At 37.9% G+C, this 26,042-nt stretch overlaps 1 protein-coding gene across 4 annotated transcripts in view; it reads right to left on the bottom strand.

The window, feature by feature from the left end:
• The window catches only part of CAMSAP2 (calmodulin regulated spectrin associated protein family member 2), an 80,467-nt gene that overhangs the window by 40,325 nt on the left and 14,100 nt on the right, over positions 1-26,042 (bottom strand). The gene's annotated exons all lie outside the window — the stretch shown is intronic.

Raw genomic sequence — 26,042 nt, 5'->3', positions numbered from 1 at the left:
ATAATGTATCTGCTGTATAAAAGAGAAGCTACATTTCTTCTGGGGTTATATATTGAAAGACAATGGCTGTTTCACAGTTTGTAATAGTTCAAAATCAAAGAATCCCCCCCCAAACCCAACACAATAACCAAAAAAAAAAAAAAAAAGGATAACAAGGATTTACACTAGATTCTTGTGATTGAATAACAAAATGATGGTGGCTTTTAGAGGCAGTGCCTACAGCTAAACATATTTCCTTCTGCTTCATGATAAGAAAAACAGAAACAGCAAAGTATTAAGCAAGATTTCCCATGGATCAGAACAATTACTAAAGACAGTATTTTTAAAACACTTTCTTCAAAGCTCACAAAGATCCCCAACACTTGTTAACACCACCACTTGAATACTATAAAAAATATTCATATAAACATCTCACAAAGTAGCTGTAACAGCCACGGCAACAGCAATGAACAACATGAGTCACAGCAATATGCTATCTAATCATCACAGTTAAGGTAGCTCATGCACATCACTTATTCCAGAATTCCCAGCAGAAGGAACAGATCCAGACTCTGTGCTGCTCTTAGTGTTTTTGTCACCAATGAACGTGATCATGCTGACCTCAGAAGCAGGCAGCAGCATGTACTGCTTTTTTTTACAGCAGGTAAATTGCTTTGTTTCACAAAGAAGGCAAACTACACTTATAAGACATTCACAAAACTGAAGCTGACAGCCAACATTCCTGGGACAAGCCTGGACCCTGGGTATGGCCTGAGAGCCCTGTCTGCCACAGAGTCCATCTCTGCTCCCAGCAGCAGCACAGCTGGGCAAGGAATCACACCTCCCCCCTGCTGCCACCACTGATGGACTGAATAAACTCCTTCCACCACTGCTTTTATGCCTTTAGGAGCTTATCTGCAGCCTTTATGGACAAACACTGATACAAGCTCCTAGGTGAATGAGGGCACTTGCTGGGCAGCTGAATCTTGCCACTGCAAGTATTTCAGAAGGGAAAGGGTGTGCAGCCTCATGAGGAGCCTGCAGCCCAGGGTGCAGAGCAGCAATGCTCTACAGGGATGCAGGAGCTGCTCCTCTGCTGGCCCAGCAGTGCAGTGCAGTGAAGAGGGGGCTCCAAATCAAGCATCACAAACTGTGAGTACAGCCCCCCAAATCCTTGTGGGGGATTGCAGAGCTTGGAACAGCCATACAAACCCATGCAGCTCTGGTAGGAGCTCCCAGCAGATTGGTGAAAGGTACTTCAGCATAAGCAACACACAGCAAAAGGAAGATTTGGATCATCTCTGACACCTGGGGTCCCTGCTCTAATAATCTTTCCTTGCTACAGCTTGTCTAGTCTGAATGGCATCTTGGTTAAAACCTTGTGCTATTTTCAGAGCCTTCCCCCAAAAATAAAAAGGAGACATTAAAACAGCAAGAAAATGCTGGATTTGCTTTTTAAGAGGAGGTAGCGCACAGAAATGTGTTTTCCAGCCAGACAGGAGAGTGCTTCATAGAGAATGCTACTGCTAGGAGCCATTGAGGCTGATCACTGCCTGCTGCACAAGGGAATGCTTTCCACCCTTTACTCCCTGCCTGTGGGAACGACACTGCCTTCCATGTGAGCTCTGACAACCAAGGGAGCTCGCAGAGGTGTGAAAGCAGCATCTTCCTGCCCAGCTGTTGATCCATGAGTAGTGCCCTGGCTACTACACCTGTGCTCTGAGACCAGCCTGCAGGAAAAACCAGCACTGAACTCCCCTGAGGGAACTTAGCAACCTTCACCTCCCCTGCTGGATCATCAGCTCCTCTGGAAAACACAAAGTGTTTTCCTCTAAAATCCTACTAAGTGGATTGCCAGTGGAGAGAGAAAGCCACTGAAGTGTTGTTAGAACTGACAATATGCTCAATACATTATAAATACATTATAAAAAGTAAATTATTTACAATTAGTTAACTGGGTCTCATTTTCAATGCTTCTAGTGAATCATTAATGAAGTGCAAACTACTTAAACAAACAGAGGGAAGAATGACCTTAGATAATAATTTGTACTATCAAAACTAAGTGTAATAAACTTTTAGCAACACTGTGATCCATGTTACAATCTTTATTGCTTACATACAAGCAATCAAATACAAGTATCTTCAGTCTCAGAAGTGACTCCAAGTTATTTTGTTTATAATCCAGGCAGGACACTCAGAAGACTTTTAAAAACCAGTAAATAATGAAAAGAAGAATGACTAGTATTCTGAGAAACAAACAATTAATTGCTACTTTTTTTAGCTAGCAAAAATCAAACTTTTGATTTAATAAATAGTTTCTTTACTACTGAAAATATTTAAAACTAGTAACATGTATGGATTTGTTCCCCTAGAAAATTGCAAGCAACCAAATAAACATATAGGATAACTAATATCTAAAATAGCTGTTTGTTTAGTTTGGTTTGTTTGCTGGGTTGCTTTTTAAAGGAATTACCAAAAGAACAACGAAACTATTTAATTGCACATAAAGCCCTACTGGTTTTCTTCCATTTATTCTGGGAAGAGCAGACAAACTGCATTCTTTTACATATCATCGTTCACTGTGCTCAATAAGAAAGAGTAAACTAAAAACTGCTCTATAAAAATAGCATCCTGCTCTTCCAAATACAGGTTTTATTAACATAACTGCTGAAGTGCTGTAAAAATAACCAAGTTTTAAGAAATTCTGTTGATAGTAATAAATGTTCTGATTTTTTTTTTTTTTGGCTCTCTCACTGAACAGCATATTTTAGGTAGAGCTAAAAAAATCAAGAGGGAAAGTTCACTTTTGCTAGTCAGATCTGCATTTATGAGTGAATTATGCAAGGAGGCAACATTTCATATCTGAGGGAGAACCAGAAACCACTCTGAGCTGGGCAGAAACTGGGAGCACCCGCTCAGCAATGTCCTCTTTCTCCAGACAAACCTGGACACGATGCCTGAAGGAAGTGCCCAGGAGCAGCTGACAACTGGGATCAGCACAGTACATTAATTTTTGGTATTTTCTCTGAGGTGGTACCATTCAGATACACAGCCTAAAAAACCCAAGCAGGATTTTCATGCTGTCACATACCTCCCACATCCAGAATTGCAGCAAGGCATAAATAAAGATATACAATTCCAAAAAAGAAAAATAATTTTAGAGAAAGAATTTTAAAACCCCCCACACGGTAACAAAATTATACAAAACCATTAGAGAAATATATTTTTAAAAAGTCATGATCAACACAGCAGCAGTGAACAATACAGGAAATAATACACTTATGGGAAAAGTGTAATGTAGAGATTTGGTTTATGCCAATTCTAAAAACCGTTTTTTCCCTTGATTGCTTCAATACAATGGTGCAAAGTAATAAAGCCTTAAATAGAACACAAAGATACATTAAAGAATACAAAATACTAGATTCTTAGAGGTATTTTATTTTCTAAGACACAAATGTGCTTTTGTCTTCCCCAGCTACAGCCTGCAAAGAACACAAGAGTTTTAACTTACTAATCTTAACAATCTCATGTAATTACCGGTTAGTTTCTAACCTGTAATGTAGGTTCCACAGCTTTTCATTCTACTGCTAAATAGTTCAATAAGAAGCTTACTGAACTGCAGAAGAAAAATTATTCTGAGCATGGCTGCTAATGCTTTCCTGTCTGCCTAACATTTGATTAGACAGCTTTCTTCACCTCCATTGAAGAACTGAAAATAACTTCATGAAAAGTGTATAAGCAAAAGGTGTATATGATACTGTACACACAGATACTTAGGGATAAACACACAAATTACAGACAGCTCCTACATTGTTACCTGCTACTAAGGATATTTCTTATATTCCATTAAATGATACTCAGGCCAGGAGCTCCCTTTTGAACTCCCTCTTTAGAAAAGGTATAGACAAACTCATTTCCCACTACAGTACTTGAAAAAAGGGGAAGGAAGAAAGAAAACAGAGGATATAATTGTTACCCTCATGCTAAATAGAAATAAATAATTGGTTCACTCTTTTCTGGATATTTTTCTTGTAATACAAGTCCCCTACACTCACTATGCTTTGGAGAAGAGATTTGATCTTGGACAGGCTGGCTTTTGTAAACAGAAATACATATTGCACAACAAATACATATATTTCTAGCTGAATTCACTAAAGATTTTGCCTCAACTGCATCAGGCACTTGAGCAAAGAACACAAGACATAAAAATTCTCCCAGCTAAATGTAAAGAGCTGATATCTCCCTTGCATTAGTAGTTAGCATGTAACCAACTTCTTCTGCCTTCTGAAAACAGAGCTTTGGATCCAGGTACTTTTCACATTCCAGTAAAAAAACAGTAATTCCAAGGGCTTCATGGAAATTACTCTGATTATCAAGAATACAGATGGAATAATCACTGTAGGACACATACTTTAGGAGAAAAGGTAAAAACAAGACTTGCTCATATCCATGGTAAAAGAAAGAGAGTAATAGCAGGTGAGTATGAGCTAAAACACACAGGAAAGCAGTGCCCAAAGCACTGCCAGGATCTCCCTACACACCACTCTGACCCACATCTGTGCACCCAGCTTCCTTGCAGGTTCTGTGAACAACAGTTCGGGCAGCCTGGCTAGCTTAAGCCTCCAGGCCCCTTTCCCAGAGACCCTCCCCCAGATAATCCAAATCTCAAATCAATCTGCTGCCACAGGGATATATCTCAATTAAAAATCACAGAATTCCAGCTCAGGGAAAGTAGAGGCCAATGCCTAAATACTGCAGGTGAGGAAGGAATTAATGAGCAGCGCCAATAGGTGATAACTCTATTACAAATTTCAAAGTTATTACTTCATTTGACCATCATTTTTACAACAAAACAAAGACAATTTTGATACTAAAAAGGAAACAAGTTCTAAAGTATTTCAAACAACAAAATGGAGTAGTCTGAAGTAGTCAGTTCTGCTCTGTTTGATGATTTTTGGATACAATTCTTCTCTAGCCTCACACAGTACTTAGCACAACCCTAAAATAAGCTGAACTGTCTAGTTAGTCTTGTCCTGCAAGGGAATGATCATGCTGAATTACCTCCTTGCTGCATTGCCACAAGGGCTTGACTCTCACAGGATGCTTACTCAGCAAGAACAGGCTTTACTGAGTCATGCTAAGCTCCTTGAGACAGGTTCAGCAACACAGAAGGAATGGCTTTTGCTTTCAGTATTTTTATAGCCTTCTCTATTTGGTTAACCTTTAAAATTTAGTAACCTATTATATGAACATATATATTAAGAAATCATTGTTGGGATGACTATACACATCTGGCACAGGAAACATAATTCATTTATAGAAAAAGGATTTCTCAGGTACAGATATTGGCTGTGCTAAGCATTTTGATAGCACTTATAAGCTTGACCTAAGATTTCCTCATAATGCTCGTTAGGGAGCTTCCTATTTGATTTACTAACTCAATCCTATCTCAACACCTAACAGAGATTCCCAGATTTTCTGGATGACATAACCAAACAAGACTTTGACCTACTCCAGGGCATAGTGAAACAAAGTACCTGCACAACACACACTGGAATCAAGAACCAGCAAATGGTGTTCATCTCATTATTTGAATTTTGACTTATTTTACAGTTTCACATGACCTACTTTCAAATTTTTACATATACTTAGCAATTGCAAGTTGCCTGTTCTTATTTACTGGAAGAACCAAGAGTCTAATGGTAAAAACCACAAAGGCACTTCGGTGTATGCTAAGTACTCCAAGTTTTAAAGATAAATACTGATAGTTAGACAGTTTAAACTAAAGTAAGAAAGTAACACAGTATAACTGGTAAGACAGTTATACACATTTCAACAAGTAAATAGCAAGAGCCTCAAATTTCCCAGAGGACTTTGTTTTTGCAGATAATTGGGGATTTTCCTAGAACATATTGTCAAATCCTGTCCAGATAAAACAACTCAAAAATCTCTTACAAAAATGACTTATGTGCATTGTCTCCTTGCTCTTATGCTGGTTCAAACCAAGAAAAAGCAGTATTTGTATTAAATATAATCTGAATTTCTTATTTTCACAGCAAGCTCCACTACTCTTTGAAGAACACAGAAGTGGGAAAAAAGAAAAACAAGGCTTTGTCTTACCCATATATAAAAAAAAAAGTAGTTCCCTCTTCCTGACTCACTCATACCTGCATAGGAATAACATTAAAACCACCGGTTTGACTTCTCTGGCAGCTCAGCTAACACCTGCAGGGGCACTTATCACCAGGAGGCATCAAAGCACATTCACCTCAGAACATCTGCTGGAGGAACCCAGCCCTAGGAGTGCCGGAGAACTACCACTGCCTCATGGACAAGGAGGAGTGGTAAGACAAGGCAGATTTCTATAGAACTTGGGGTGAAGGGTTCAGGGTTGGGTGACAGGTTGGGTTCTATTGTATAGAAGTACGTAAGAGGGGAAGTTCGGCAAATAGACAAAGAGGCAGAGGCCCCAAAATAAAATTAATGTGTAGTGCTGAGGCATTAATCCATGGAGATGAGACTGGAAATGGAAACAGGGATGTCTTCTCCAGTGCATGAAGCCCTGAGCCTCAGCATCCTGCAAGCCCCAGTGGCAAAGCCTCCCTGTGCCACAGCTCAGCCTGGGGTCAGAAAGGACTTTGTCTGAAACTTTACAGCACACACTGCTAGTTCATCTGTTTGACAGCCAGTTCTGAATGGCAGCTTTTTAGCCCAGGTAACTGATACCACAGCCTTTATCTCACAATCCTTAGAAGGTTTAAAGACTTGAATGAATGTAAAATGCCCATTTGATAAAAGGCATGCAATCAACTAGATACTACAATAGTAATTTACTAAAAAAACACCTATAGTAATACAGAGCATGGTATTTCACATAATTCTCAACATTTATTAAATCTAGAGCCTTGGTTTCTGATGAACTGAATGGTAATAATGAGCTTTTCTGCATATAGTACTAATGATACTTTAATTGCAGTGATGAATAGTACAATATACAGGTTTGTTCAATTAATCAGTTTTGTTCAATTAATCTGTTTCAGAAACTGAATTCTCAATATCATTATGCTTGTAAAAAAGGTAAACAAAAATTACTGCTTTTCTACAAGAGAGGAGATGATGTTATCTGGGGTTCTTCCCTTATTTCTCAAACTAAATGAGGATCAAAGTAGGGCCAAATTATCAATGTGAATCTCCAATTGAATTCCACACAGTTCTGGGGCTGGCCGGCCAGGGTATGTTTTTAACTGCCACATTCTACTCAGTTTCCTCAGGAAATGTGCCTCCCAGCTGGAACTTGTGTGAGACTTATCACAATATAAAACTGGAAATACAGACTTAAATTCTCCAGGAAGGCATTTTAAGAACAACTTCAGTTATAAACAAGATATTTGGGGTGTTTTGTTGCAAAAACCATCTTTGTTTTTGAGAGTTACCATCCTTCTTGGTCTAAATTTGTATTGTTATAATGTATGGAGGAAATGTGTATTATTCACCTTAGATACAGAAAAAAAAAATGTAGTATTGAAGAGGCCTAATGCCTCTGACATGTAAGCATCCAAGACCTAGGGACAGCTTCATTCTCTCATGTCAAATACAACCGTATATTTACAAAACTGCTGTCCAACCTCCAAAAAGCTTCTGTGGTTTTTGTTAAATTGCTGATACACAAAAATCTATTTTAAACATTAGAATCTTTGTTAGGCTTAGCTTTCTTTGGTAATCTAGCAAAATATTGGCTTAAGAAATCAAAACATGCATGTTCATTTCAACGTGCTATCTTCAAAAAGAAAAAAACTACTTTCAATTTTTATGTGAGAACATAATATGAAATCTTCCTGCATTTGCATATGAACAGGCTCCTGATAATTTCCTTGCTGTTTCTTCATTGACCATACAAGGGCAAAGAAATAAGGTCATCACATTCATTACTGTAATGGCAATTACATTAAGGAAAGGAGTTATTTGGCTTTTTTTTCAAACCTTTTTTCAAAGGTTTTTAAGAATACCACATGTATAGACCATAACACAGCACAAGAAGACATGAGAGGGAAACTGACCCAGACAAAAATTTTCTGCTAAAATAACAGCCAAGGTCAAAAGAAATTACCTAGTCTACTCCTTTAAATGAAGCCTATCAGCAGTGTTAAATAATTAAAACAGACACACAAAATTATACTGATCACAAGAAATCTGTTTCTCTACAGCTGTTAATGTAGTAAAACCTTGCAAGTGACAAGTGGCTGACTAATAGCATTACTAAATCAGACAGCTGACCAACATTTTTTCATCTACTTATTAAAGGATTAGGACAGGCCAGCCCCAACAGTGGCTGCTAAACAAGGATATGGCCTACAGTGATGTTATAGCAGAAGTAGGAAAGGTACTTCATGGTTGTTTCAATAAACATATTCAAAAGTATTTCCACTTGTTTGGTTAATCTGGACTAAACACCAAACTTTAGGTCAGACTTTGAACCTCTGAAGTAGAGTATGGGTTCTTCAGAGAAAGATTCTTACATATGCACACACAGGTGTAAAACAATTGCTTTACTGTAAACTTTAAGATCTGTTCTTTAATTATTCAAAGCAACTGTACTAAGGAATACAGCTGATTCTTAAGAAAGAGCAATCTGTGTGCCCTCATAGAGATCATGCTGTACCAATAATCCTTTTTAATAGATTACTTGGGCCAAGGATGTCCACTTCATCTACTGCAGCAGATTTTTGCAGGACATCTGGCAGCAGTCTCCATCACATAAGCTTCTGCTAAGCACAGGGTCATAGCCAGGCTCTGTCTGCACCAGGAACTGCTGCAGACCAACAGGAGCAGATTGGTGCCCAGGAAAGAGTTGTGTTGAGGACAGCATACCTACAAGAAGGACTGCAGTTGTCAACTATCACTACTTTAAAAAAAATCTGGAATTCAAGCAGCATGCTAATAAGGCAGTGGATTGTCGTTCTATCAGTGCTTCACAAAATTGGGAAGGTTGATGACATAGTAACTAAAGCTTTTCTTGAAAGTTTCTTTGGTAAAGGCATGAAAAGTGGTTATCAATATATCATCTTCAGGTACAATTTCTTAAAGAAAACTTTCTTTTGAAAAATTAAATAGGAAATTAGCTTCTAGCCTATGCACAGAAAATATGAAAATGTTTTGCCTAAAGAATTAAGATAGAACAGGAGACCACTGTGAACTACTTCTTAGTTAACTGGTGAGCAAGGTAAAACAGTGCCCACTCTCATCCTTCACAAGCATCTGTTTGTGAACCAGCACTTTTCAGGGTATGGAAATGAATTGGAAAGTCTCCTTCCTCCACCTCTCTTTGGTAATGAAGTAACTGCCAGTTCATAAGTCTTTTAAAAGATTAAAGCAATAAACCACACAATCATGTTCTCATACCTCATGCATTTTTGGTTTATAATGTTATTATTCCAGGACCTGTTGCATAATTAGTAGCTCTTGAAACAGTGAAGTCAGCTGCAGCAGTAACTTATTCACATTGTAGTAAACAACCATTTTCTTAGGCAAAATATCCCTCCCCCTATTCTCCCCAACTAAGACAAGCTGAGTAAAAGAGCATGGTGATAAATGAAACAAAACAGAGAAACCAGCTGAAGAGAAAATCACAAGGCAGAAATGGGAAAACTGCTAACTCCTATCCTTTTATTTTCCAAATAATTACTTAAGATGGCAATAACTAGATGGTAAGTATTTTTTTTGCTAACAACAATACCAATAAATACCAACAGTATTATTTGAAACCTTGTGCTACAAGCACAAGATATGTCATTGCATGCTGGCCAGAAACCACACAAGCCCTTCACAAGATGAAACCTTTCCTTTGGCAAAAGCAGTGAGCCCCATACATGAACCTCACCTTGTGAATTGGAAAGAAGGGAGAAGATGAATGGAGGGAAGGAGCTGCGAAGTATTTTATAGCTGTCCTTAAACAATGGATTCAGAGACCACCAACTAGAAACATAAATAGTACCCACCGTGCCACACAAGGATCAGTGCAGGCCCTGTGCAAGATTCAGGCAGTTCCACTGATTCTCAGCATTGTTTCATCAGCCAAATGTGTAAAACCACTGAACAAATATCTCTGCTGGGCAGTCTGGCTGTTGAACATTCGGAGGAACTGAAAACAGGGGTTTTTTTGATGAGGTGGAAAAGAAGCTGGTATAAGGATTGAGGAATGACATCAAGCCAGGCCAAAATCCCTGGAGAGGTACTGCTGCAAGGACTTAATTGATGGTTTTTCCGACTGGACTGAGTAAAGCAAAGAAAAGTAGAAATTGTTGTTTTCCATTTTTTTCTTAATTTCTAAATGCCTTATTTTGCTCTGTGTTTCATGTCTGTGGGTTGTTTGGGTTTTTTCCAAACCTCCTTCTCAGTAAAATTAGAAATTGCTTGACATCTGTTCTTTCTTTTCAAGCATCCAAACTCTGAAATCCCATAATCCGTAAATGGGAAAGGACGATTACTGAGAAACTTGGCTGAACTACACGTGAGACACATTATGGGACATTTCAGCAATCAATTTAAAATCATTGGCTTCAAGTGTGTTATTTCAGAATTGCAGGCAGTATCTGTAACTTATGTTACCTAAAATACCCAAAGGAAAATTTTATCAAACATAAAAAGTTGGCTGTCTGAATAGGCAAGTCAATCTGTAGTATTTGAAAAAGAAAATCAATACTGTGATAGAACAAGATGGAATGGGCACTATTAGAAAAGCTGGTATGCAGTTCTCACTGAAGAAGAAATATCACAAGACATGTACTATTGGTCACAGCCAACAGGCAGGATATATTTCAGTTTCTACCTGATCATCCAGACATATGACAGATCCAAATCAGTAAGCAATTTTGCCAATGAAAATTCTTACAGTACACATTATCACATTACAGATATGAAAGACCGTGCAAAACTTTATATTAAACATGAAAATTTGTCAATATTTTAAAATGCACTTCAAAACATAAATTAGATAATTTAGGGTTTGCTTAGAAATGTTAATTATTCCTACTTAGACACAGAACAGTTGCTATTTTCCGATGTATTCCAAATTATGATTATTTCAAGTTCTGTGTTGGATACATATGGACACACATCAAGCAAGGCAAGAGGTACTAGAAAAGCCCAAGAATGAACCCAGGCCAGAAGATTGCCAAGGCTACAGGAGAATGTACACATGGGTTCTCCCTGAACAAATGGCTCTGTGGTATTTTAGCTTCCAGTAAATAATGTGTACTCTGTGTATATAACGCAGGTACAGTGGATATATTGATTTAATTCATTATTTTATTACCCCATGACAGATTAAAGGTGTGGGTATAGATCTGGGATATCTCATGAGTGAAGAACTACTGCACAATCTTATAGTAATTCACGGAGAACAATCACACATGCACCTGTAATCCTCACTTAAATAAAGTTTCACTTCAGAAAGACAATTTTATATGTTTACATTGCTGCAAAGAAAAAGGACAAATACAAAAACTATTAGGATAAACTGTCAAGAATATTCACATTAGTACCCATACTTTCTGTTGTGTCTGGAACTCTTCCCATTCATCCTCCTTGCACTTGGATGCAAAACAAATACTAACCAAAGAGTGTATGGTGTAATACTTACATCATTTGGATAGTTCAAAAGGCATTATCAAATCCAAACCAAAGGAAATGCTTAATACAAGTTACCCATACTGAAGAAAAACGAAGACAAAACAAAATCAGTTTTGCATGTCCAGAGAGAAGCACAGAGAGGCTCAACCAGAGCAGCTACTACAGACAAGAGGAACATGAACACCCCTCACTCCTTTCCTTCCATTACAGCCTGCAAGCCCCGTGTGCCACGGCAGGATGTGCAGCCCCCAGCAGGAAGGTGGCTCCCAGCTCCGTGCCTCAGGCAGGCTGAGCAGCACAGGCTGCTGGCACAGGCTGCTGGGAGGAGAGGCCCTGGGAAGAGAGGGGCTGCTCAGACCCCCATTCCAGAGCCACACTGACCTACCTTATCAATGCAGGGCACCTCCAGCCTGGGAATAACTCAGTGCTCTGACTCCGTGATTCAGGAGGATGAACAAATGCTTTATTAAGCTATATTATATCACACTAATACTAAATTATAACCATACTAAAGAGATACTACTGAAAAACCCATGACTGTCTGGAGAGTCAGGACAGCTTCGACCCAATCAATCCAATCAACCCTGTCCAATTAACACATCACTCTCAGTAAACAATCTCCATAACACATTCCACATGTGCCAAACAACAGGAGCAGCGAGTAGAGGTAAGAATTGTTTTCTCTTCTTCTCTGAGGTTCTCACTGCCCTTCCCAGGGAAAATCCTGGGAGAGAGAATTATGTCTCTCTGTGCTCAAAGAATGTGAATACCACACTACCTGAAAGTCACAACGATGAAATTATGCAAAATAAAGAAAGGGCATGGTAATAGTGATTCTTCTTTTACTTGGGTACTCTTTAAAATACTTCTATCATTGATTAACATGACCTTTGCAATGACTTCTGAATTAATCCCTAACTGACTACACTGGGATTCTCTTTACATAAACTACAGATTCTTTTGGCAATGTGAGCTTTATCAATGACTGACTAGAGAAGTTATTTTGAATGCTGCCTTCATCTTAACTCTACATTGTAAATGTCTTATTTCCCTTCTTGTAGGTCTGGCTCAGTAATGTTCACGTTTGTTTACATACCCACATTTACACACCAATATGTCTATAGGAATGAGGTGTTAGAGTGGCTTTCAATGCACACAGCAAATGATGTTTGCAACAGGCCCTAATGAGAATGAATCAGTCATTCAAACAGCATTATCCCTTTGAGATATGAACAAGACAGCCTGTCACATTTAGAGACTAATGCCATGCTTTTGCCAGAGTTCCAAGACTCCAAATGAAGATGCCACTTTAGTTTTTCCTAGCTTTACAGTGTTTGGCACCACCAGTAATTTTTTAAAACTTTTGTTCATGCACAGTTAAATATATTATCTTCAATGCTGTTTCTATAGATACTAATATCAGTATTAAAAATCAGGTTTTTAAACAGATCAGTTTTATAGAAAAATCAACCCTAACAAACACCAGCCATTTGCTTAACAAGTCCTGTTCAGCTCTTTATATTTTATGTATATATATTATGATCTTTTCATTCCTCTGTTGCCCTGATCCAACATTAAAAGTTGCCATTTCATCCTGGTATTTCAATAAGACACTGGATGAAACAAGTTAAATTCCCTTCTAATTACTGATAAAGAATGTACTGAATGCATTCATATATACAAATATAATTCTATATACTTATGATAAAACATGCTGCTAGGTGAGATAAAGACAAACAATTCTCTCATGTAAATAAATAATTAATAGATACATATATAGACCTGGTTTTATAGTCTTCTCACTCAGCCTCCACATTTTATCCTGCATTTGATTAATTTAATAAACATTTCACTGAAATAGTAAGCAACCCTACCTTAAGCACTATGTACTGCATTCTGACACTCATGACAGGGGAAAACAAGTGACTTTCACCTCAAACCCTCATTAATCTTTATATATATATGTTCAAACTGCTTATGCAAATGCAATTAATTGCATCCACTAAAAAGGCGTCTGAAATACGTAAAAGAATGCAAAACAATTTCTGTAAATATAAGCCTACTGTAACATGCTTTTTCACAGCAGCAAGTACTGAAATGAAATCATATAAAAAGTTCAATTAAAAGTTCAGTGTTGTTCCCATACTTTTCTTCAGTTTTTTCCTGCTCCAATATTAATCCATTATTTTGGTCCCAGAAATTTTGACAAAAAAGTAGCAGATAATGGCATGTCTAGTTGCCAACAAATTAACAGTGTATTATTTTAATCTGTAAAGCACATGTATCCTGATGCTGTTGCAAGAAGCAGAGGAAGAGTGGTGGGAGTTACACTGTGGGAGAAAAAATTATCCCCATTCTGGAAGAAGATATTCCCAGCAATAAGGCTTTATCACATCTTGCCTACACACAGATCTGGAAGTCTCTGCTTTGTTGGGATTGTCACAGATTGATGATGTCCTTTTTAAAGAATAACAGAAGCACTTTGGGGAAACACCTCCAAGCACTTGGCTGTGATTATCTTTTAGTAACAAGAAGGTGCAGAGTGGGAAGAAGCTAAAGTTGCTCTGTATCAGCGATGCTTTGTGAATTGATGAACTCTGAGCTCCAGCCTCTGGAGAAACTTCCTTCCTCTCTCACCCAGCCATCACTCCAAGTCCCCTTGAAATCCAGTTCCTCCCCCCTCTAATCTCTCACATTTTTTCCTCAGACCTGCATCCTGAAGGCCTCCTTGAACAATTCTCAGTATGTGATGCCTCAGGAAGGAAGCTCATCAGAGTCCACAGCTATTTGGTCTGCACTTCAGCCTTCCCTTTGGCAAAGGAGTGAATTTGGCTCACTCCCCTCTAGTCCAGCAGCTATCTCCAATATGCTTGTAAGAACTTGTACAAAAAAGAATTTGTAAAATAAATAACCAGCTGAAGAGAGATATAGGCCATCCCCAAGCAGAACAAAAGACAAAACCAAAACGTCATTGAATTAGGATTAAACTTGCAAATTCAGATCATAGTTTAAATTCTTTTCAAAGAAGATTTGGGAAAGGTACAGAAGCAATGCAAAAAATGAAAAATCAGCAGTATATACCATCAGGAAAACTAAACAGGAAAAATCAGCCAGGTTTCATAGGATGTAACCTGAACTGGAAAAATGGTAGGTATTTTTCCAGATAAAATAACTGCCAGGAGAAAACCACAAACCACCATTTAGAAGACTATGATTTGGACAAGACAACACAAGGGACAATATGGTCAAAACAGAATATATTTTAGAGTAATATGAAAGCAGTCTTGCATGATTTATTCCTTAATTTAGTCAAGATGGCAGCTTACATTAGTTAAAAGTAAATATGAACCAAGAGCTTGTTCATACAGGGAAAAAGTGATCTAAGTGGCAGGAGAGACATGCAGTTATACCATTAAACACAGCACATTTTTAAACCACCTAAGTGCTGACAGGCTTTTGTGCTGCTGTGCAAGGTTTCAGCCTTAAAAAGCCAGCTTGTAGCTCCTTTCTTTGATGACTGAAGACAAGGTGGGAAATACTGGCCTACAGAGAAATATCTCAATTCTGTTAGGAGTTAACATACTGACCTGCAAGCTCACACTAGTTGTGCATTTCCCTTTTTTAAAAGAGTTCTAATTCAGTCTTCTAGAAAATATGTTAATTTTTTATAGTCTTTGGATTAACTGCAAGTCTGCCAATTTCATGCTTAACCTAAATCTTCATCTCAGTGTAGAGCAAACAAGGAAAGGAAAAAATGCCATGCTTTTAAAACTACAAAAGGATTAAAGAGGAGTAATCTGTACACATTGAGCTATTCTTCCAATAAGTGTAAGAACACTGGGGACATTCCAAAAGATTAGAAGACACGAAACAACAGATTGGTTTTTTTTGAAAGTCAACAGACAATACAAATAATTTTAATGCCCCAAATACTTCTCATGTAAAATAATTTCAGAGTCAACAAGCAGCTTGATTTATGTATGATAAATGAACACATGCCAATTTAAACATGAACTAACAGAATATAATCCACTCTCTAAATTCACGTATAAATATAAGTGGAAAGTGAAAGACTTATTATGAGTGTAAGGCATCTAACTTGATACTAATGCATTCTGATTAAAGAGACTTCTTAATGCTGGATACATTAAACTGATGTAGAGTGCAGCCCTGAGCATAGAATCAGTGATGAATTGGTGAATTTTTCAAGAAACATCACATGAATGAGTTATCAGCTCACCATCTCTTAATATTTTTACCAGTGGCCTGGAAGGAAAACTCATCACTGATCAGGGTTAAAGAGAAGGCAAAATTTGTGGGACAATGATGAATGACAGGAATAATCAGTTCCTCCTCTAAATTTGGGAGGGTAAGAAGAGAAATAAGTCCCACAGAAATGGCAGATCTCACCTTAACTCAAAAAAGGCAAGCTACAAGAATCAGAAAGGTACTGCCTTCTCTAATAGGAAATAAAGGAAATTTTAAAGTTGTTAAAGAAAAGGAACCTAAATTAATTGACACTAGATATGATAAGAGCATAAATGTGTTAAGTCATTAGATGTTAGAACAAGCAAGGCTGCATTATCCTTCTCCTTCTCCCACAAGCAGTACAAGCCAGTAATACCAAGGTACATGTAATACTTATGTACATGTAGCCTGTTACATAAGTTCTCAGTTCCCAATGTTCTGGGAAAACCAGATAAGTTATTCTTCAGTGCTTAGAGGCATATGAGTATTTTTGCTGCTGTTGCTGAAAGGACATAGTACTTCAGGAGGATTGGGGTTTTTTTCTCCCAAAGCTTTGACCTGGAAAAATAAGAATCTTCATACATATGCATCATACTTTGAGAATCAGGATTTGCTTCTCTCCAGCAGCTCTTTGGTAGCATGTATACATATTTCTTTATCACTTCAGTATTACCATGCTATGCATAAGTTGAGTGTTCTTTGTATTTCTTCCTGTTGCTAGAGAAAAGCTAAAAGCAGGAGTTGGAATGAGTTCATCCTTTGCAATTATTTATCTACCTTATAAGATACATCTTATCATAAAGAATTTATCAACACAGAAGTTATGAGACTTCCCTGACAAAATGATATACTGAACTACATTAATTTCCAATCTTTCTATAGGCAGTCACATCATTATTTTTAACCTCACATACACACAGCTCTCTTTACAGTGAATTCTAAGTATCACTAGATGGTTTGGGTTTGCTTTTGGGAGCAGGGAAGTTAAGAACAGGGGTTAGGAAAAGAAACAAACAAAAAAGTAAAACATTTATAATTGTTAAGTGAATTTTCTTTCCATCAACCTTCTGTCCATTTCACTGTTTCCCTTTTATATAATAGGATGTAACTGGCAGAGTCCTGTAATTTCTGTAATTTGCTCTAACTTTTTTTTTCAGTCCAGGCTTCAAAGTGAATTGGCTGTCTTGGCAAGACAATGCCCCAGAAACATACCAGTGGGATTTACACAATTCTGTCTGTGTAATAGACCAGGAAGCTTTTACAAATGTTTATTACCTCACAGAGTGCCCTTAAGAAGGGAACTCAAGTGCAGGGTATTTTCCACCAAAGCCTGTTTCAGCAACATATGGTATAATCAGTTCCAAATTAATCTTCAGATGACGGAGAGGAGAGTCAGAAAAAAGTGTGTATTAACCTTTTGCACTGGAGGAGAGAACACATAAGTGAATTGCTGGTCAGTAGGCACAGTCTGAGGTTAGAGATTGTCACCACCTGAACAGGCAATGTCACTGCAGGACAGGCAGCTGACACACACAGGTCACCTGCAGGCTCCTGCTCACAAAAACACCCCACAAGCCACGTGCCCTACAAGCCTTGACAAGGTCAGCTGGAATCCTGGGCCCAGTTTCCAGCACAACCTGGCAAGAAAGCCATGAAATGGGGGGTGCTTGGAATGAAGAAAAGGTTTGGGGAACAAAGGGCCTGAGAGACTTTACCTGCCCACACGTAAAAGAGCTGCTACGAGGAGGAAGGGAATAAACTGCTCATGCTCACACAGGCACAGTAGAAATTAAGGAGTTGATACTACATAATAGATTTTAGAAAGTCTCCTTTTCCTATTTCTTTCTGATGGCAGAGTTCTTCTGACAGCTGATATGGCAAAATAAAGCCCCTCTTACCCCAGAGCCCCATTTACTTTATAATTTGCACATCAGCAGGCCAGCATCAGTAAAAAGAGGCTGAGGTGGTACAACTTCTGTAACTACACCTTTGAATAAATGCTGTTGACAAACAGGGAGAAAATGCCATCTATCCTTCAACAGCACTTAATTGGCACCTACTGCAGTGATTTGTTGCCTAAATACTACTTACTACACTGTACTTCAATATATGAGTATCCTTTAATAATGTAGCAGATACATCAGTTTCATATTTAAGAAACATGTTTTATATAATGAGATTGCATATTACATACTATACATATTTAATAATTGCATCATGTAAACTTAATCTGTTGGCCCATTACATGCTTACCCAATATCTACATATTCTCTCTGCTTTTCTTGTAATTTTCTTCTTTTAAAGGCCAAAATATTTTTAGCCTGCCACTTCATGAAACCAAACAATTAAAAGAATTTCAACACACACTTCACATTATATATATACTTATAAATATTGATTGCTGTGTTTTCTAAATTGTATTCCAAACACCCCACTTAGATCTTATGAAAGCTCTTGCCATTTCAGCTTTAGAGGGATGTCATCAGTCTTGACAGCTGATGATTTGGATCTCTGGCTACTGCTAGATGATTATATAAATTGTGCTAAAGATAACTTTTTCCATTATTCTAAAATCATAAAGCTGCAGGATTTCTCTCTAACACACACTTTACTAATTTTTCCACTGGTCTAAGATTCGTGGTTTGAGAAAGAAAAGAAGTATACTGGGAGATATCCTTCCTCATGATCATCTGATACATGAGGAAAAAAATGAACATCGCCTACATTTATACTACATAGTCATTTTCCTACAGAGCAGTATTACAGTCAATTAAAAACTTAAACTATTCAACCAGTTATCAGGTAACCTTTTAATGTAAATCTTGTTTATTTACATAGGACAAATTCTACTGGATTTTGCTTTGGCTGATTGGGAGATACGTGTCTGCAAGGCAAGACAATTTTTTACTTATTCATATAAACCTACCAGTTCCTATAAACAATGGACATACATGGCTATTTACAGCATTTCCCTAACTGTCACACAAGAAGAATAGATATACTATGGAGACCTTAAGATATTTTGTTCATTCAACCTCAGGAAAAGAAAATCTCATAATGTTAAATTCCATGGAGTTTGTAAGAACAAAGATTTTGTTATGATACATCTACTGTGATGACAGAGTGTGTTCTCTGCTGATAAAGGCAGGCAGATTGCCAGGATTATGTGTGCAGATTAACAAATGCAGACTCTCTATGTTCTTTTGTACTAGACTGGAGCAGCTGCTGCATTTTGGGGAGTACAAACTGTATTCCTTCAACAGTCAGTGTGGTTTTGTCCCCTTGTTGCTGTGTGTATGTACTACACAGAGCTGGTAGTGAAGCTCTCCTTATGTTTACATGACTGACCCACACCTCCTGCTAAAAGCTGCTCACTATTTTCCATAATAGGAAGAAAGCAGTGCTCTTCCACTGCCTGCTACAACCATGTAAGATTTTTAGCTTTGTGCTAGCCAGTATAAGGGATTTCTCTTCCTTACCATGATTCAAACAAACTGTTGAAGAAATTCCTTCTAGGTAGTCTGTAAAACAATTCACAGATACATCTTTTCCTAATAGCTCAGTTAGTGTGCTCCAAAATATACTTAACCCAGCAGAAGTAAGACCATTCCTAAACATTTATTTAAATAAACCTTTTCACATATTTAAAGATACAAAGAAAGTTCACAGCAGCAAACCAACAGCCAAAAACCAAACCACACTACGTAACAGTGCTATTGAAACAGGAAGAAAATGTTCTTAAACTGTGTTTAACAAAATAGACCTTCTTTCAAGGTTAATGAAAATACTTCCTGACCTTTTTAGAAAGCATTTTATACATAGTATCTGGCTTTCTTTATGGGCTTAATTCATGACATATTTTTTTCATAATTTATTCCTCCTTTTAACTGGTTTTCTTTTTGTGCTTCAGGAGTGGATTTTGGTATGCTCTCAGGTGGTTGCTTTGGGTTTTTAAAATTAAATCACCACCATCACCCCCTTCTTCTCCACTTCTCCCTCTCCCGCAGGTTAAAAGCGTCACAAGATGGAATAATAACTAAGAACACAATCAGAAGCTCTTTGATTTAAATCTTGAGTTTGTTCAATGCAGAAGAACAACTATTTTGCAAGGAAGTGAACAAGATAGGCAAGAGACAATAATAATGCACTGCATTATTTTCTCATGAGAGGCATGAGGCTTGACTTTGGGAGGTACTACATTCTCTTGAGGTTCATTTAATTTCCTGTCATTATTTCCAAAAGCAGCAGTTTGATTTAGTAGATAATGTATCTCGTTTGGAAGAGAATATTGCAATATTCTCTTCTCATTTTAGTAAAAGATTAAATGTAGTTACCACAGTTTTACATTAGACTAAGCATGATGTGCTGCTATTTCTAAATATTTCCTACTACTTTCAGCTGGCAAAGGCCAGTATAAGGACAGCTCTGTAAACATCTGTATCCATCAGGGATTTTATGGTGGCTCTGAGAAGGCACTTTCAAGGCAATACAAGGAGCATAGTTTATTCAATAGCTCTGCACAACTGAAATAAACCCTACAAGAGCTGTCAAAAAGAACAATCAGATTTAGTTACCTTCTAGGCAAGAATTCTTAGTAATCCAAGTTTGAAATGCCAGCTACAGTGCTGGAACCCTAAGATCAAAATACTACAAAGATTTTTGTACTGAAATTAAGGATGCTGGGAAAAAAAAAACAAAAACAAAACCACACACACACAACACAACAACAACTAAAACTAAACATAGAGAAATCATAGAAAGCCTTAGGGTTTTTAGCATTAGAGCTTCTGGAAAGGACCAGGAAAGCATCCCTCCCTTGTATTCTTTATAGAAACAACTTTGGTGTCAGTAGCTTTGCTACCTTCCACATTAGTTGCCACATTTGGTGCACAAGTTGAGCAGACAGCATTCCATGAACACCCAAAGAATGTTGCAGAGGCCTTTGTGGTTATCTAAGTCTTCCACAAATTTCTGATACTGATATACAGACGTACAACAAACCCTACTATAATTCATATTGACAACCAGCATGTTTGGCACTCACTAAATTCTAGACAAACATACTGCAGAGAACATCCCAAGACACTGCCCAAGACACAAAAAAAAGCATTTTCTACATACAAGAAAAACATAATTAAATACAAGCAGCAAGCAAAACAAAATACCCAGGCTATGAGTCTACAAAAATTGCTTGAAAAAAAGCTAATAGGACATGAAGTCCTGTGTTAAAATGGTACAAGCTGAATGAACTCTGGGAGAGCTGCAGCAGTTCCTGTGGCCCAGAGTGCACTGGCACCCTGTGTGTGAGGGAGCCTGGTTCAACACTGCTGGGGCAAACAGGAGTTAGTGCAGGGCTGACTGGAGTGGGATGGCGTATTTGACACAGGAAATCCAGCAAAAATACTGGATCCCTATTTTCAAGCAAATGAGAACCTTATGAGGAATGCATGTGAAGAGATGAGACTAGAAATGGAACAAAGAATATGGAACCTCTAAAGATTACATTTTCCCAGCCCAAACTCCCCGCAGACTGGTTCTACACAGCACATCAGACTCACTGAACTCAGGTTCTATTTCACCACTACATTTGCTTATTATTTTAATCTTCTATAAAACATACTACTATCAAAGATATATCACAAGGCAGTTAGAATCTGGTGCTTTAACTAACAAATTATGGTAACTACGGGTTCAAGTCAAGTAACTGCAAATTCTTTTTATATGTCTTCATCTAATACCTAATTTACAATAGCATGGAATGGAAACTTGTTGCATCATGCTGAAAACCAGAAAAAAATATTCTTCAGGGCAGAAACCACATCTTACTTTGTTCTGTGAAGTGCTTAGTACATGTTGTGCTGCTTTCCAGAGCAGAGTTAAAGGAGCTGCACAGCCTGGGAGTGCAGAGACTGCAGCATGTAGCTGCAAGTAACAGGGTGAGCTGCTGCAGCCCTTCCTCAAGGAGAAACACACTGCTGATGAAAGGCACTGTCATTTCCAGTGAATGCAGTCTGCCAGGGAGACCAAAAGTCTGGATTGCAGGATGAGTTAACCACTTACTGTCTGTTATCTCATCCAGAAAGAGAGCCAGGCTCTGGCTGTGGTACATACACACCTAGCACTATCAATCCCCACTCCTTCTGCCTTCCACAGCAGTTTCACTGGATTGGATTAACTCCACAATCAGTTCTGCACAACAGAAAAACAAAACTGGTGCAAAGGTCCCTGGGCTCACCTCTGCTCCCTCCTCAGGGGATTCACTTCAGCCAGCTGTGCTCCAGTCCTGGGAAATGGGCTTGGCAAGTGGGCTACCACAGGTGTGATCCTAGAGCCCAACTTCCAGGTTACAAGCTCAAAAAAATGCATTTGTGCTCTCTGAAACAGCCCCACACTGCAAACCACGAGAGCAGTGACTGGAAGAAATACAGGTGTTTGCCCCAAACATGCACTCCTGATGACTACTAACCAGCTAATACAGGCACACATAATTACACCTCAGTTACAGTCCAGATTGACAAACTGCTACAGAGAAATTACTGCCAGAATTCCTCACAAGATGTCTTCAAGGAAGAAGGCAATTTGCAGCTAAATGGATATACAACTTGCATGACAGCACACTACTTTTTATATTTAAACCCCATACACACAAATAATAGCTCAGAATTAAGAAAGCAGCAATTTTTATTCCTATCAACTATTATGGACTTACTGCTGGGGTCTTGCAGGAGCCTCTCATTCCCTTTCTATCTTGGCTGAAAATGGTAGAATTTTACGAAGAATTTAGGTGTTACTTGATTAATGACAGTAATTATACATGGGTGTAAGTTTAAACTAGCTGCTCAGCTGGTTGACTTTCTTGCAACACTATTTTTCTAAATTGAGAATTCAACTCTTGACAAAAGTAATGCTTTTTGATTATATTAGGTTTAGCATGGCTTTTATACTTTCCCGCACTGAAAATATAAAAAATATTTGTATGGCATACTTTCTTGGATATTTATACACAGGGTATTCACCAACCATTTTTGAGTCACTAAATTTTATTTAAGAACTAAATATTTTCAAATGCCTTGCAATTTAATAACTATTTTTTGTAGTCAGCTAAGAATGTTTCATCAATATACAATAATAAGCTTAGGCAAATAGATTTTTCTGATGCAAATTTGGAAAAAGTCTGTAATATCACTGTATCTCTACGCCCCCTAACAACAATGGTTTTAAACAAGTATTCATTATTTGACATTACTACTCCTCAAGCTAGAAAATCAGATTGTTTTGGCCCTGTCACATTAGGAAACTGCTGGGGTAGTTATTCAACTTCAGTTTCCCTGCAAAGTGAACTGAGATGCTGACTTTTTTATTCCTTTCCCCACATGGCAGAAGTGCATTGCAGGGATATAAGGGAAGGAAAGCATTTCTTAATTCCTCTCTCAATCAGTTTATTCTTCCCTGCACTTGAAGCAAATTGAAAGAGACTATATGAATACCAAGTGACCAGCCTGATTAAAAATCAGAATTCTTGTAAAATGATTTGACATGGAAAATAAATTACTCAGTTAATACAAAATTCTTGTTGTAATGGATAAATTTGTATAAAAGTCTCCTCTGACTTATCCTGCAATATATATATGTTTTTAAAACAAAGAGATAAAATGCTTATATGAGAAAAAACATTAAAAAAATCCAAATTGCCTTCCTCTTGTGTATCTGATATTTGATGGCTTACATCAATTTGGGTTATGAAGGAAATACAAAATTTTAAAAAATAAATAGCAGAGGAAAACAAAGTTAAGCTTCACTTGAATACTGATCTATGCATAAGCATTAGAAAACTACTGCATTATTATCAGAATCATGCTGAATTCTTATGCTATTTCTGATTTCTATAGCAGGTCAAAAAATCTCGCATTTCCATATGGGGACGCCTGCTGAAGACAGATTTTTTTTTTTTCTTTTAATGCAGTTGGAACTTGCCAACTGACATAAATATCTTTGCAAAGTTTCTTACAGCGTAGCTTCTGTAAACTTTTGAAACATCAGATAATTCCTTTCATACAGAAGTATAATTTCCAGGAGAAAAATACTCTGCTTCTTGCTTCAACACTTTCAGTTCCAAGCTCCAGACTATTTCTGCACTGTTTGAAGTCTAGCAGAGCAGAGCCAAGACCACATACATGTCAACCAGAAGAGAAATAACGTGCTCTTTGGTTCTTTTGCTCCTCTACCAAAATTAAAAACAGGATGATCCTATGAAACACAGAGTTAACAAAAATAAACATAGAATTAAATTTTAGTATCTTGCAATACATGGAGAACAGAAATTGAGATACCACTGAATAACCCAGCTTTTGGTTTCACCAGAAATGGAATAGGAGATGTGAACAAAGCAAACATGAGAAATAGTAAAAGAATGAATCAAACCACAGAGGGGAGGCTTTAAGAGAAGCCTTTGCTGCCATGGGTTAATTTCACCAGTGCCTCTTTCCTACCCCATTCCACCAGGGCACTGATTTGTATACATGCATACACCATGTATGTACACACACAGAGAACACAAACACGGCATCTGCAGCCTCTCAAGTTAGACACTAATGCAGCCAAGTCAGCTGGGACTGACGAGCCAAGTGTCATCTATGCTGACCCCAGCAAAAGCAGCACATCCATTTGCTACACTTTGCAAACTTAAATATGTAAGGTCCTTCCAAGAAAAGTTCCACTTAAGAGAGAGAGAGGACCAAAATGCCTGCTTCATTAAAGGCTCACATGGGAACTAAGTCAACAATTAATCCCCACAGACGTCACTGTGCAAACATCCAGCCCAAGGAATTCCAAGTCTGTTGGCCACAGCTACACACGGTATAATACACGTGCAAAATTAAAACATTCCATACTCCAATCTCTTTCCATAGTTCCATTTTGTATTGTAGCTCACCCCTTTTCAGCTAGAGAAAGTACAGTACATCTAAGAAGATAAGAAATATCCACTAACATCTTTCCCCTATTCCTGGGGAAGACAGGCTAGCAAAAGGAATGACAACCATACTATGTTCTATTAAATTACTCAAAAGTACATTTTACATGCGTTTAACACAATCTGGTCTACTAGAGGAACATATGTGTTAATTACAAATGAAAACTTTCTGTTCTACATAATTGAAAAAGAAAAAATATCCCATGCTCTAAAACAGGATATACATTTAAATTTGTAAGACTTGTAGAAACTGACATATGGAATAATAGGAAAGAGTATTGGAATGCATCAAGGGAAAAGACTGTCAATACTGCAACAGCCAGATTTGAAGTTCTCTGCCAACTTTACTAATAGCATAATAAGGAAAAAGGTTGAGGCTTTCCAATTAAAATAGAATGCTGCTGCTAGGAACTTGCATAGGAACAAGAGCATGGTTTAACAAAGTAAAACTCCTGGGCTTGGGACATTAGTATGGAGACTCCAACTTCTCAGCCACTTCTTTAGCAGCAGTTGTTTTGGACAAGGCTGTTTCTGCCCAAGCCAGTTGTGTTCCCTGTCCTTGCCACAGCCCAGCTGTGAACTGACAACAGCAACAGTGAACCCATCTGTTCCTGGTGCTGGAGTGGGGACCAGTGCCCTGGGCACAGCAGGAACCTGGGGACATCAACTCTTATGATGTTCATGTGTCAATAACTTCCTGCTGACTGTACCTGAACAACACTGGGAAAACACACAAACAGCCCCATAGGCATGGGGAAATAGAAAATGACTACTGAAGTGCATTTTAAGCAATATGAATTACAAAATCAAACATCAGCAAACCAAACTAGATAATACTAACACCTTTTTTTTCAACTGAGAACTCTGGGAAGAAATGACTCTTACAACTATTCTAGACAGGGATCACATTAAAAGAATCAAATGGAGTAACCAGAGGCTCATAAAGGCAAGTCATTAACCTTATTTTCCCTCAGAAGCAAGAACAGAATTAAGTTCTGCAAAAACATAAACAGTCAAAAAGTTTGTTTCTTAAATACTTTGACTTCTGTGAACATCAGGAACACTCCTAACTACCCACAAATATTGCAAGTATCCTCCAAATTTTTTCATCACTTGAAACATGGAATTATTTAGATTGGAAAACACCTCCAAGATCACCATAGTATACTCATTACCACACACCTTCATTCTAGAGGCAGCTACAGGTCACTGACCA

This window comes from Ammospiza nelsoni, chromosome 9 (assembly GCF_027579445.1).
Source record: "Ammospiza nelsoni isolate bAmmNel1 chromosome 9, bAmmNel1.pri, whole genome shotgun sequence".
Classification (NCBI taxonomy): Eukaryota; Metazoa; Chordata; class Aves; order Passeriformes; family Passerellidae; genus Ammospiza; species Ammospiza nelsoni.
The sequence above is the reverse complement of the archived record's forward strand: the minus strand, read 5'-3'. Positions and strand labels throughout refer to the sequence as shown.